General features: G+C 39.4%; 1 protein-coding gene across 9 annotated transcripts in view; it reads left to right on the top strand.

Annotated features, from left to right (window-relative positions):
- Window positions 1-13743, top strand: part of MCF2L2 (MCF.2 cell line derived transforming sequence-like 2) — a 186268-nt gene that overhangs the window by 114906 nt on the left and 57619 nt on the right. The window lies entirely within an intron of this gene.

Here is a 13743-nt window from a genome sequence, read left to right as displayed (position 1 = left end):
AAAATAGTAACTGTAGGCTAAATAACATTGTCAGGCAGTTAGTTTGTAGGTCACAGTGAAACTTCACTTTTTTGTTGAAAATCTTCAGAGGAAGGAAGAGTAGGGTTTAGGGTGTTTTTCTCTTCTGCCTTCCCTGCAAACCTTGGTGACTTATTTGCATCATCTTGACGAAATGCCTGATTCGTTGAAGTACATCAATAATAAGTCAGTCTCCGAGGTCAGTAGACTGAGAAGGAAGTATTAAAAAGAAAACCAAGAGTAAGTGCTATTAACATGCCTTCTTTAAATACACTTTGGCAAAACTTTTGTAAAGAGCAAAACTAGCTTAAAAAAAAGTGCTCATTTAACTGAGTTGGACAGCTGCTATAAGGCAGTGACTTGTATAGTTTGTTGGATTTCTTACTGAATGTAAATACCAAACACAAGCCCATTGTGTATCTCCTATTCTTTCACATGACTGTGATTGATCTGAATCATTCCTGACCTCATCATTGACTTCATAGAAATTTAACTATTGCATATCAATCATGACAATTAGTGTCTGTTTGTCACTTCGCAACCATAAATGTGACGTATTTGTGAGGTGAGGAATTGTTTTCTCACAGAAGAGAGAAAATTAGAGATCGGATACTGTTGTCATGGCTGCCCACCAAAATTAGAGCAAGGGTAGAACCTGAGCAGTTAACTAACCCACAGGAGGAAGTGTTGCTTTGTACCACAGGTTTTGTTTGGGGACACTTCAAGGCTTAACGAGTTTTTCACTTGATTTTTCCTTTCTTTCTCCTCTCATATGTCTTAATATGACTAAACACTTCACGGCAGCCTTTGATAACATTTATTACATAGAATCATAGAATCAACTAGGTTGGAAAAGACCTTTAAGATCATTATCTATCTTTGATTCTGCAGTAAGACCAAATACAATTCTTGACTGGCAGTTCACCCTAGCAGGAAATTTTTTAGATCATTGCATAAATTTGGCATATTATCTAAGCAGTGTTTAAATAATAGTAAAAATAACCTTATAAACAAAGTATTATTAATTTTTTCTTATGAAAGTTGTAATTGCTGATTCCTTTTCTAGTTCACAAATATGTGGGGTTTTGTTGTGTTTTTTTTGCTTTCAATAGATTTATTCTTAATTCTTACTTTTAGGTATTATCCCATTTGAGCACTTTATCTGTGATAAAAACACACCCTTTCAGAAATGGAAATTCTCAATGACAGGCATTTTAAAAACTTAAGAGTACCAATTTTCTGGCTGGTGATACCCATTTTTTCCTGGGTTTATTTTCAGTTGAAATTGGTAAACCAGAGAGCCGAAAAAAATAGCAGCTAGGTTCTTCCTTCCAGAGCTAACTGTAAAAAAAAGGAAAACCCCAACAAAACCCCAAACCATAACTGATTTATGCTTCAACCAAATATTACTAAAAGCATGCAATTTTAACTTAATATTTTTAATATGTAGCAGTCCAGCTTGCCAAGCACATGCACTGAAAAAGTCTCAACTCAGAGCCTTCCAAAGTCAAATACTCCACAGACACCTAGAAATTAAACCCAAACTATTTTTGTGTAATCTGTCTTGATAACTCAGCTTCCAGAAAATAAAGCTTCAAGGAGTCACACTTTCAAAACCAGGTGATACCTTTAAAATTTAAGGTGTGTGTAATTGGGAAACAGATTACAAGATTCTAAGAACTAGGAAAGCAAAGTCAAGGGTATTTAAGTTATTGAACAAAAAATGACTGCTTCTCATCTGCACTGCAAATAGATTTAATTTGCTGACTGAGTTTGTATTACAGTTGTGTCCACTTTCTTCCTGAAAAGTAACATCTGAAAGGATCAACAGTCTTTTATTTGTGCTCCCTAATTTCCTGTCTTTGTTGATTTGAATTTTCCCCAATTTAAAAGATGTGTCAATGAAAGAAGCAGACTTCATCCTGCTTCTGACCTGAAATTACAGTAGGAGAGGTGCTGTTTATCACTTCAGGGATTTTATTTTCTAGTAATAATTTTTAAAAATCAACTTACTGTCTTCTGTCTCCTTTCTTTCATTCTTCTTTTTTTTTTTTATGGTCAGGACCTCTGTTGAGATAAAACCTATCTAGAAATAAAGCTCCACCTCTTCCATTTCACCAGTACTGTTGTTAGGGAGGGGTTTTCTTAGAACATCACCCTTATTTGTTTATAAATTAAACCTTTAATAACCCATCCCAGCCATAACTTGTCCACTTTGGCCTCGGCGCTGACAAAGGTGCATAGCAGGTTGCATATCTAAACCAACAAAAAAGAAAACAGCACTATGGAGCATGCTACTCTAAAAAGCACCCCACACATTTTTCTCCAGAAACACCTATCCTATGTGTTAATCACACTCTGCCATGCACTACTACGGTATGCACAGGCTCAAGTCTTCAGAGGTGTTGAGAGAGCAAAGTGGTGTAAGGACTAATACTTGAGGATGGATGCCAGAGTACAGTTGCATGCTTGCAGGAATGGGATTTTAGACAGGCTGATTCACTGCCCTCATACAGCTACCTGGCACAGTTGGCCTTACATCTGGCTGGAGACTTCAGGCCCTATTTCACCATAAATAATGACTTGATGAGATTCAACAGAACAGAGAGAAATACCTAAATGTTACAATTTTGTGGAACGAATTGCAGTTCCTGCAGATTTCTGTTAAGCTGTTCTGCCCTTACTGTTTCTTGCTCTATTTATGAGCTACTTTCAGCTATTCTTGCCCAGTGTGAGAGGAAGGTAGGAGAGAATTTCCCTAAAGGCATTTGTCTCTAGAAAAGAAAAAGTAACGCAGAAGCCTGCTTACCAATGAAGTATTTTCATAAAAAGGTTGGGATCGGAGATCTGTCATTTAATTCTTTTTAGTCTACGTGGAGCCCTGACAAAATTGCATATTGCTCTCAGAGGGGTTGTGGTAGGTGCCTCTAGCTCATCTGCTGCACCCGTATTGCATACGCCTTGATGGAGTATCACGATCGAGCAGCATCTGCATACCCTAACTGTTGTGCTGTCCGGTGCAGCCCAATACACAGAGTCTGGGCCTAAAATTCATGAGAGGAAGTATTTATTTAGTAGAAAGACAGTTCTAAAATCCAGAAGTGCAGTTCAGTTTGGTAAGCCAAACCAGCACCCTCCACTCAAAAAATTGTAAGTTTGGACTCTCATTGCATTTATTTTCAGGTGGCCTTTGTAGCTGTCTTGTTACATTCTAACTGAGAGCCTTTCAGTTTGCATTTTCAAATCTTTCTGTATATCCATGAGATGGTTCTTGTATGAGAAATCTGATGGTCTTTCATAATCCCATGCCTCTGAGCTTAGCCTGTGAGTGTGAAATAGCTGGACATCTTTTGGATCACAAGAAGAGCAACCCTTTCTAGTTTGTTGACACAAACGGCTGTAGACAGCCTGTATCAATGTTATTATTGCAAACTGACCAAAGTTCATGGAGTCCTAACTACTGCAGTCAGTATCTTACATGTATTAACTACATTACCGTAATATTTTGCAATTCATGTTCAGACATTATTATGGGGAGTTGATTTAGTCAGATGTTCTGTGGCATCATTTTTTAAAGGAAATCTGATTCATAGGTCTATTCTGATGGCAGTTTCACAATCGGTCTAAGCTCATTTAGTGCTGCTGCTACTGTCCTTTCTTCCTCTTTGTCTGCCCAAACCCACACCATGTTGTACCTTCATATCCCATGTATGGGCCTAGCAGCTGTGCAGCCAATATGACTCTTGCTTTTTGTGAAGTTATTTTTGAGTTGGGTCAACTCATCTTGCTCACCAGGTTATCTGAGCACTCATTCTGGTGTATAGTCACTGTCAAAAGCAAGGGTATGATATGAAACTGAATTTCCTGTAAATTTGGGATATTTTCTGGTTGATTGGCTTTGAATCTGGTTCACCCGTCATTTTTCTAGTCTGCCTTGAAACAAGGGCTGGGAGACCTTGTTAGTCATTGTTAGTTTCCTTTGAAAACATGATAGTATGACATCTGCTCCTGGACTTTCTGATCATAGCTTAACTCTCTGCATGAGATGGCTGCCCAGATCTTGCTCATGGTCTTGATACTATCAATGGGTTGTCAGCATGGCCTTGACATGGCCTGTTCACTTACAAGCACAGCAACATGTTTATTGAAGCTATAGGTGTGCAGTGGCAGGAGTTACAGTAGTGTTACTTATTTCTGATTTTTATTCATGTTTATTACTGCTGAATAATAAGCTGGAAAATTGCAAGGCACTAGTGGTTTTATACTCAGTTGTGGGATGTCACATAAGCATCATAATTTCTGCTTTCTGAATAAAATTGTTATAAGACTGTAAGCTCTCCTAGAGCTTATATTCAGATAGAGTTATCTTCATGAATGACTGTCTCTAGGACTTGGAGTTTGTATTATTTATGGGACCTAAATGAAAGAAAGTCAAGTAAGAATATGGGATGGCCCTGTCTATCACACATGCATGGAGCACTTCTGTATATATGGAAAATAGTCTCCAAGCTTGTACACAGTCCAGACTCATTGCTTCTTCTGTGAACATGCACTTAAAGTTTGCTTTACATGCTGAGGAAACCTGTGGAGCATCTGGCATCACTTCTGCACACCAGCAGAAGCTGCCACTTTGCAGACTCACATCCTGTAGTGTGCAACCTGCAGGTCTATTCCTGAAGGTGTTTGTACTCTGAAATGACAGGTTCCAACTGCAGATTTGGATATGATTTAAATACAAGAGTCCTTTAAATTCAGTGTATCTTAATATCTGGGTCAGGCCTCCCCTCAGTGATATTTATCTAACAAGACCTGGGAAGCTTCATAAATCAGTCTGTGCAGCACTGAAGATGAGAATAACTAAGTGTATCACTGAATCAGCAGGTTGTGTGGGTAGAACAGGATAGCACTTCTGGGTAAAGAATCAGAAGCTATTTTCAGAATAGGAATATAGTGTCAGAGCCCTATTCTAAATCAGCAATAGCAAAGTTGAGCTCACATTGGTTCTGGGAATTGCTAAATTTAGGTGTGGACTGTCAGAAATACTAGTAGCTCAGGGAGTGCTGCTAAAAGCTTTGGTGTCCATGTGGTTGTTATAATCATCAGAGCTGCGTATAGTAGGAGAGAGGACCTAAGATCCACTACTTTATTAGCTATTAGCCAAAGATGCAGAGCTTCTACAGGAGGCAGAGGTAGATCATAGAGTGACAGAATGGTTTAGGTTGGAATGGACCCATATAGTCCATAAGATCATATAGTTTACCCCTCCCTTCCATGGGCGGGGACACCTTCCACTATATCAGGTTGCTCAAATCTCTGTCCAACCTGACTTTGAACACTTACAGTGATGGGTGGACACTTACAACCTAATGGGAACGCTTCCAGCTTCTCCAGGTAACCTGCTCCAGTGCCTTGTGACCCTCATAAAAATTTCATCCTTATGTCCAATCTAAATCAGTTTTAAAAAATTGCCCCTTGTCCTGTTACTACACACCTTGGTAAATGCCTGTTTCTTATAAGCCCCCTTTGTATTTTGAAAGGCCATATTATGGTCTCTCTGGAACCTTTTTCCAGACTGAAAGACCACAAAAGGATGAATGAGTTTCTCCTTTTATATGGCATAAGTAAGATCCATTGCAAAGTTTTCCCTACAGTGTGTAAATGCAAGATGTTACAGATTTCAGAATATGCTATGCCATGCCATACCATACTACCCTTAAGATAAGGTGATTTGGATGAGTTGTTGAGACAAAAGTGTTACAGTAGAACCCCAGCAGTGTGTCTTTCCAGTCTAATTTCCAGCTGGTAGAGGGGAAGAACTTGGAGACTACATTTTAAAAGAGAAGCTGTGTTCTTAACTTTTTTATTAGGCACAGAGAACTGTTTTCTTTCAGCAGACTTAATGAAAGAGCAGTCAGCAGGAGAAATTTCAAGAAGCCACTAGCCAGTTCTTGTTTGCCATAATCTCTTTCAACCTATACAGAATCTTTGTTTTCAGAGAAGTTTCACTTTTGGGCAGATTGGATCCAGCAGTTTCAAGTCTTAATTACAGCCTAGAGGGTTGGAAGAATTTTGAAGTGAAGCGTATTCTGCCATGTAGGGAGATCTTGTTGCTGATAGAGGAGACATATTCCTGCTATAGATCCAAATAGTTCTGGGAACTGGGAAAATTATTATGAACAGGAGAAAAAAAAAAATCTTATTGTTATAATACACTGGTTTACTGAGTGTTCTGGAGGCTTCCTGAAGTCCTTGTGTCTTTGCTCCCAAAGAATCTGGGAGGTAGAGAACAGCTGAAATAAACACTCTCAACATTCACATGCTTTCTTACAAAATTTGTACTTAATCAGGTATTAAAGAGGGGCAAGCAGCCACTTCTGCTATTATCGTTCATACATACCTGCATTTGGATACTAAGTTTTTTTAAATGCTCCTCAGAAATTCCAGGAATTCCTCAACTTGTTTTCTGTGCAGTTGTTCTGCTGCCTGCTGGCTCTGGGCAGGCTCCTGGAATGTAGCTGGCCACAGCTACATGGATGGTTGGTTTGTTTTAAGCACATGGGGAGATTAAGATCAGATGTATCTTCTGTCTTGCCCTGTGTCACAGGAATGTGTGCTCCACCTGAAAAGCACTGGAAACTTCAGCTGGCACATAGTCAATGGGGGGCGATCTGCATCCTCCATTGGATGGCTACTTCCTATGCCTATCCAGGACTTTACTGAAGTTCTGCTCCCTCCCACCCCTTGATCCATCTCAGGATTTATAGAGCATATGCAAATAAAGGCTGCTTTGTGTTGGCCTAGGACTGGGAGCATCTTGTCTGAAGAAGCAAATGTGGGCCTGAAGGCTCCTGTGTTTGTTTCTCCCCTAACTGTAGCTGTATCACTTCATAAGTACCTTGCTTGCTCTGGCATAGCAGGTTAAAAGTCCTTGGGCTATCTGTATTTGCATGAAGGGCAGCTATAAATTCTAAGTAACACAGTCACAAGTCAAGAAGCAGAGGATGTTAATCAGCCCTGTTATCACTGCCAAGCTGATGGGTGGGGAAAGAGAAGGGGAGGCACAGGTATGATTTTATACCACTTCATTTCAGATGGTGCCACTTCCTCTTTAAAGCATAGGACAGTGACAGGCTAAGAAACCACTGAAACAAACTAGGAGTAATCACACCTCTTACGTTTAAAATTCTCCAGTCAGAGTTGCCAAAGTGTCCCTGTCTTCCCCATACACTGTTAACACCAGTTCCAATGAAATCGGTTTTTAAACTGATCTGAAATTAAAAACATGCAGCTCCTGTATGTGAATTAGCTCATGAAGGAGTACTGAGCACTTCACATTATCATTTACAACAGTACAAAGAGCATGTCATGTTGCCTAATCAGGACGTCTGACTTGCTCTCACACTGATCTAAATAACTGTATGTTTTGCAGGACAGTAGCAGACAGGACATAGCAGATGGGAGATCACTCAGTCCTGTGTAGCTAGTGATGCAATGGAGCAGTGATTTATCAATTGCACTGTTCAGTAAATCACTGCTGACTTCCTGCATTTAACAAGCTGCTCATTAACTGGGAATATAATAACCAGGTTTGGAAGATTTGTGACATATTCATGTTTACAATGCTGTATTTCCTTTGAAAATTCACTTACATTTTTTTTTCATCCATCAGGAACATTCTTTCCTCATATGGGTCTAAACAGGCATTCTGTTCTATATAGTATTTCTTGTATGTCAAGCAGATCCTCTGCAGACTCTGCAAAGTTCCTGTGCATATCCAGGTTTTTTAATACACTGCTGCCAATCTTTCTCTGTAGCCTCTAGTTTGAAGGCACTGATGCTTTATTTGCATTTCTAGTTACTGCAAACCTGCCTTCAAATGCTGTTCAGTGGTTAATAGCCATGTTGGACAAACTAGTATAGACAATCTTGCCTTTATGGCATCTGACCTGAATAGAGCTAAATAGCATGGCAGTGAACGTGCTGTTCTTGCTAAAAATCCATGGGTGCTCTTTGTGCTGGCTCCCCCACTAGTAGTCTCAGGTCAGAGTTACGGCATGGGTAAAGGACGTCAAAAGCTCCAACCTCTGTAATAGCTCTGCCAGGCATAGCGTGCTCTTACCTCATCCCATCACCACTGCAACTGCACTGAGCCCCAGTTCTAACTGCAAACACTGAAGTGGCAAAATAGACATTTCCCCTGTAGGCAAGGTTTGTGTAAGACCTGCAACAGCCACTGAGAATAATAAAACCAAGCTTCCTATTCTTCCAGGAAAAAAGGCAGAGGAATGGCAGTTCTGGATGAGCCCAGAAATCTGTCTGTCTCACATTCTTGGACATTGGCCATTAGAAACTGCTTAGAGAAAAAAGTAAGAAACAGGGGTAATACTGTTACCAGAATATCACGAAATATACTCCCAGATTCTTGCAATCTGCAATTGTGAGAATTCTATGTAAAACCCTTTGAACCCATTTTCCAGCTGGCATCTATCCTACAGTTCTCTAAAGCTGATTTCTAAGTTTGGAGTATCTTCCAACAGACAGTGTCTCTCCCTCTTTCTCAAAGTTTATCATAACATTCTGCAAGCCACGTTCTACAGGTGTGATAGGGAAGGTTGTCCTAAGTATAGCTTTAGTAAAAGGATATGGATGTTGCTAAGAGCTGTGATTCCCAGTCACTGCTGGGTGGAGTGTGGTAGCTGCAGGTGGTATGATCCTTGCCTGCCCCTCTGTCCCGGATTACAGCTGCAGAGAAAGCATGACACACTAAAAGAGGATGTGTTTGTTCCTCAGCCATGGCAGTTCACAACTTTCTAATATAAATGTGCCAAGAAGAGATTAACTAAAGCAGAATATGTGTTCCAGCTGCTTCAATAAACTCCATTTTAGCTTGCTGGGATTTTCTTTCCCTGTTCCATTCCCACTGTCATGTAATTAACACCTGGTTTATTTCCCCCCCACCCCCACAGAATACTGATTCTTGAAGACATTTAAAATCAGGGTATATCCAACAGATCTACCAAAGCTCAGGCAGTAGAACCAGATATTTTAAGTCTGGCACAATGCTGTTTTCTGTTATAGGGTGAAGCAGATTTTGCATGATAGAATTTTCTTAAGGTTGTGTCTCAGACTGAAATCATGGAATCATAGAACTGGTTCGTTTGGAAAGGACTTCTAAGATCATTGACTCCAACCATTAACCCAGCACTGCCAAGTCCACCACTAAACCATGTCCCTCAGTGTCACATCTACATGGTCTTTTAAATACCTCCAGGGATGGTGACTACCGCCTCCCCGGGCAGCCTGTTCCAGTGCTTGAAATACAAATGAACATAGGAACAAGGCGTCTTCATAAAATTCATCCTCTCCCAAGTGCAAGAGGTCTTTGGTCTGACCTCTCCAATGTAAATTCAGGGCTGTCTGTAAAATCAGATTATTATTAATTTTAAAAATAATTCCTCATTCTACCCAAATGGCCATCCAGTGTCTAGGAGACCAAAGATATCAGTGGCAGATGAGAATCAAAACTGTTGGAGGTCTTCTCTTCCTCCAGCAGTAAGCTCTGCAGATAGTATTTGTGTTGCCATTCGCATGAAGTGAAAAATAGTTTTGTGTTCAGCTTCTCTCTCCCAGCCTAAAATGTCTCTGCCTGACATGATCCTTGCAGGGACAGGAGGACGATGAATGAGTACAACAGGCATGAGAGATGTTAGTCATACCACCAAATGGTGCTCTAAATTAAGTATTTGGGTGATGTAGGCATCTGTAGCAAGCAGAATGCCAAAACTCTTCTTTGCCACACCAGCTCAGCAAGGATACCCAGAGATTACCTGAGATTACACAGAATTTTGGAGAGAAGTTGTGAGCATGTTTTAGGTTTGCTTAGTCTGAGCTCTAGTAGTCAACACAAATTCTCGGTATAAATAGTTCCCATCAAGTTTTCTTTAACCTATTTTTGGGGTTTAGCTTTTTAGTCCTGTCCATTCAAAAGTTTTGGAGGTTTACCACTGTAACTTTTGCTTTTTCAAAAAAGCCCTTTTTCAAGTACCATGCTTTGCCACTCTGCGTGGAAAGATCCGTGGCACTGTCAGCCTTTATCAGATTTCTTGCTCAATGAGGTTAACTGGTACTTGGATATCATTATATCTACATATACAAAGGAGTGCAAAAAAATACACTGCATGTAAACAGAAAGTTTCTATCTTAAAAGTCAGGTTCAGCACAGAAAAAATCTGTAAAATAGTTTTTGCAAAGTCAGAAACTATTACGTGTCTAGGGATCTTTTACCTGTTCTATTTCCAGCTTTTAAGAAAAAAGCATTCAGGGAGGAAATGGCTTCCAGGACAGAGGAACACTGTGGGTTTCCCGTAATGATAGGACATGCAAAATCTAGAGTGCTTTATCTTAGAGGTCTTATCTTGAATATAACCTATGACTGTATGTTGTATGAACATAGCTAGTTTCTAGCTAGACCTTACTAGCTAGAAACAAGTGAGAGAGTAATCTCAACATCAGTATATTAATAATTTTTATTTAATTTCTATACATATATGTATATATTTATATTTTTCTACTTTAAAAAGCAGTGACCTTCCTTTGTTGGCTGGTAAACTTGAGTGTCTTAAAATACTTCAGTTCAGCAGATCAAATCCATTCTTAAGCAAGTGTAGTGAAGAATTATTTCTTTCTCCCCTGTCCTCACTCTAAGTGCTTTATGCAATATACTTTGTTGTAATAAATGAAAGAACCAGCTGTACTAGATTTGCCTGGCTCAAAGAATTCATAAAATCACAGAATCATAGAATAGTTAGGGTTGGAAAGGACCTTAAGATCATCTAGTTCCGACCCCCCTCACACTAAACCATGCCACCCAAGGCTTCGTCCAATCTGGCCTTGAACACTGCCAGGGATGGAGTATTCACAACCTCCCTGGGCAACCCATTCCAGTGCCTCACCACCCTAACAGGAAAGAATTTCTTCATTATATCCAATTTAAACTTCCCCTGTTTAAGTTTGAGCCTGTTACCCCTTTTCCTGTCACTACAGTCCCTAATGAATAGTCCCTCCCCAGCATCCCTGTAGGCCCCCTTCAGATACTTGAAGGTTGCTATGAGGTCTCCACGCAGCCTTCTCTTCTCCAGGCTGAACAGCCCCAACTTCCTCAGCCTGTCTTCATATGGGAGGTGCTCCAGTCCCCTGATCATCTTTATGGCCCTCCTCTGGACTTGTTCCAACAGTTCCATGTCCTTTTTATGTTGAGGACACCAGAACTGCGCACAATACTCCAGGTGAGGTCTCAGGAGAGCAGAGTAGAGGGGCAGGATCACCTCCTTCAACCTGCTGGTCATGCTCCTTTTGATGCAGCCCAGGATACGGCTGGCTTTCTGGGCTGCAAGCACACACTGCCTGCTCATGTTCATTTTCTCATTGACCAGCACCCCCAAGTCCTTCTCCGCAGGGCTGCTCTGAATCTCATCTTTAGAAAGTTTTCTTTTGATCAGATAATGTTTCTAAGGAAGAATAGTGGGGTTTCAGTCATTAAATTATTTCTGTGGCCTATATGTAAATACTCATAATCTCAAGCTAGCAAACAATGCTAAGAAATTATGTGGAAGTCTCCACATATGGGAACATCCTGTTAACCTGCAATGTCTCAGTAACACGCAGATATTTTACATGCATGTATGTGGAGTAGCTTGGATAGATAATGATCTACTAGCAACCTACTACAATCTACTAAAATATGGCCAAATAGTAACACCACTAAGCAGTTACATTATTAGCAAATTTGATCTACAAATTATTCGCCTACTTTTAGCTAATTGATTACTCAATGCTGAGATATCCTAGAGCTATATATATCTTTCACATCAAATAGAATGGTGCAGCTGCCAGGTGAGCCTGATGGTTACTTCACAAATATGGGTAGTTGACAAGTATTTACACAGCTACTCACCATGTTATTTTGGCCTACAGTAAGGACCAGTCTGCAACATCCACATTGTCTAAAGCTAGCTCAAATTTGTGTACAGAGTCACATCATTTCAGTTGATATGCTGAGATGAGAAACAACTCTTGCTTGACTTTTAGTCCTCTATTCATATTATTCTCCTCTGTAGGTGATTTAATTAATTTGCTTCTCCATTAACAACTATGTTCTGGTTCCTATAATGTAGGTCAACTAATTAAGATATATATAAAAATATTTCCCCAAGGTCATTTGTGTTGGGAACAATGAATGTGGGACAATATCTTACATGTGCATAGATCAGATCATTTCAGAAGCAGCAAAATATAGTAAATTATGACTTCAATTGTGAAATGTTTCTATCAAAGATACAGTCCTTCAGCTCAGATGAACTTCCATAATAACTTGAGCAAATCCATTTAACACTGAAGCAGAATCAGATCACCTAGGCAGGCAATTACAATATCTTCACTAAGGGGCATAATTTTCAGATGAGGTGGAGTGTACTACCTTACTAAAACCTTTATTCTTCTCAAAGTTGATTGGTTTGGGTTCATTTGCAGCTGTGAAATGTACTTTAAGAACAATCATTGTTCTTTCAAGGCATTGCTCTTTTTCATTTGAGAACAAAAAAAAAAAGGATTATGTGTCAGAGAAATCAGAAATGTTTCCTGTATCAACTAACAAATATAAAGTTCTTATGTCCAGAATGATCTTTCGTTCCACTTTAGGAGGTAAAGTACAGCAACTGATTAATTACTTAAATTTCACTTGAGCTATTGCACAATCTCAGCTGAGAATACTTTTCAAGTGAAAAAGGCACTTTTAGCACTGTGGGAGATGAAAAAGAAAAAAAAACCCTCTCAAAAGCAATTATGGAGGTGAAATGGAAGTTTCCTCTACACAGCAGCTGACATTTCTTTTGATTCCATAGCACAGAGATAATTTTGAGATTTTAAGGTTAGACCAGTTTTAAAATTTCTTTTAGCAGTTTCTAATTCAAAACTGGATATGCTATTTATTGGTGGTTCTGTTTCCACTGGGGCAGTGAGATTTTCACCATTTACTACCTTCAAATGAGATAGCATTGCAAATCATAATTTTGTTATATTTTATATATATTTGGAAATAGAAATTTGACAACACTTAAAACTAGCAGGAGTGCTGGGCCAAGAAGGTCTTTTAACACTGTACTCACTTTTGCAAACCATATATATTTCATTCTCACTTCTCTTATGTCCAACTCTATCCAGCACTGATGTTTATTCGAAGTGTATGTATCTGTTGCACTGCACACAGTGCCCTTCAGTACTTTTCAGTTTTTTTGAAGCCTCAGATATCAAAAGAGTATTTTCAATTTCAAATGATATATTTGTTATGTATATTTTATTTTTTATTTTTATTAACTTAATAAATTCCACTGAGCATTTTGCTCTTGCACACTAGTGTTCTGCTTTTTCAGCTGCTGAAAATGTTCACTTTTCATCTTCCACCATCATTTGGTTTTGCAAGACAGATATGGAGTACCCATGCATGAGTGCCACTTTTGCTGGTCCCACAGCAGTCATACAAACAGGTTTCTGCAGCATAATAATTCTGGAGCACCAGTTATGATTTATTGTAGTTTTGGTTTTCGAGTTTTTTTTTTGAAGGGGGAGTATTGGTTTGTTGTGTTGTTTTGGGGGGTTGTTTTGTTTTGTTTGGTGGTGTTTGTTTCCAAGAAAGCTCACTGGTTTAATTCTGTTTAATGGTTCCAATTC

The sequence above is a fragment of the Pezoporus occidentalis genome, unplaced genomic scaffold (assembly GCF_034315485.1).
Source record: "Pezoporus occidentalis ecotype Australia unplaced genomic scaffold, CSIRO_AGI_Poc_V1 ctg8, whole genome shotgun sequence".
NCBI classification, from domain to species: Eukaryota; Metazoa; Chordata; class Aves; order Psittaciformes; family Psittacidae; genus Pezoporus; species Pezoporus occidentalis.
Note: the sequence above shows the minus strand (reverse complement) of the source record. Positions and strands in the feature narration are given on the sequence as shown.